Source organism: Morone saxatilis, unplaced genomic scaffold (genome assembly GCF_004916995.1).
Source record: "Morone saxatilis isolate NCDOM2014 unplaced genomic scaffold, NCSU_SB_2.0 Contig21, whole genome shotgun sequence".
NCBI classification, from domain to species: Eukaryota; Metazoa; Chordata; class Actinopteri; family Moronidae; genus Morone; species Morone saxatilis.
Genome location: NW_023339774.1, coordinates 4,483,597 through 4,484,750, shown reverse-complemented (window position 1 = coordinate 4,484,750; position 1,154 = coordinate 4,483,597). Strand labels below are relative to the sequence as shown.

Genomic DNA, 1,154 nt, shown 5'->3' with positions numbered 1-1,154 from the left:
TGTGTGTGTGTGTGTGTAGAGGGATGAGCTAATTGGAAACTATGAATAGCAGGCATCAATCATGTTTTTCATTTGGAGATTTTCTGCCTTCCCGCTTGAAGCCAGTTTTGGAATGAAACACTGCGAGCGCAACTTGAATGTGATCGTCACATGACCAGCTCCGTGTTACCGGAGTGGTGGGTTCATCTCGAGATCTACAACCCTGCATCTCTGCTCAAAAAGGCTGCTGGGAGGCAGAACCAGGCACCAAAATGAATGAGGCTCTGAGAGTTACACTTATCTAACTAACTTTCTTCACTTGTTTCCTATTGAAGCAAACTTATTTCGAGAATTTCCAGACTCTGTATCTTGAAACAACACAGAATAAGGCAGGTTGCCAGTGTGTAGGATTTAGAGGCATCTAGCAATGAGATTGCAGATCACAACCAACTGAGAAAATCAACCAAGCGTGTAGGAGAAACTATGGTGGCCAAGAAACTCAAACTTCAAAAAATGCCTATAGCCAGAGTTTGGTTTGTCTGTTCTGGACTACTGTATGGTGGACTCCGTAGAAGATCTCTGTAGATAAAAACAGCTTATGCTAAGGTAACGAAAAAAAACAAACAACGAAACGATTCTTATAATTAGGTGATTATACACCTACAAAAATACATATGAATATTTTATTCCATTTCTGCCAATAGAATATCATATGTGTTACACCCTGGACCTTTAAAGTATAAGAAATTATTTTATAAGAAAATCAAATTTGAAGTGTTTTAAAGGTTTTTTTTGTCTGAAACATATAAAAAAAAACATCAGCAGCTTCCTTAAATTCACCCATCCATTTTCTAAATGAAAAATCCAACCTGAAGGATATTTTCTTGTCTCCAAAGACAAGGTAAATGGTGAATACATCATTTCCGAACAAAGAATTAAAATCACCTCTTCTGAGTCAGTCCGCTATGATTGGCACTTTGCTCCACTACTCATACCTGTCATTCATTTGACGAAGGCCAACTGTATTTTCTGCTCTAACAACATCAGAGTGGTTTTTCTACGGCTGAGGACTCAGACTTCTTAATCCCTGATATGTAACTAATTGAGAAAATAAAGCAGCTGGGTGCTGTCACTTTACTAGAATCATCAACATGAATGGGTGTGTGTGTGTGTGT

At 38.4% G+C, this 1,154-nt stretch overlaps 1 protein-coding gene across 1 annotated transcript in view; it reads right to left on the bottom strand.

The window, feature by feature from the left end:
• cacna1bb (calcium channel, voltage-dependent, N type, alpha 1B subunit, b) overlaps positions 1–1,154 on the bottom strand; it is a 161,422-nt gene that overhangs the window by 73,999 nt on the left and 86,269 nt on the right. The gene's annotated exons all lie outside the window — the stretch shown is intronic.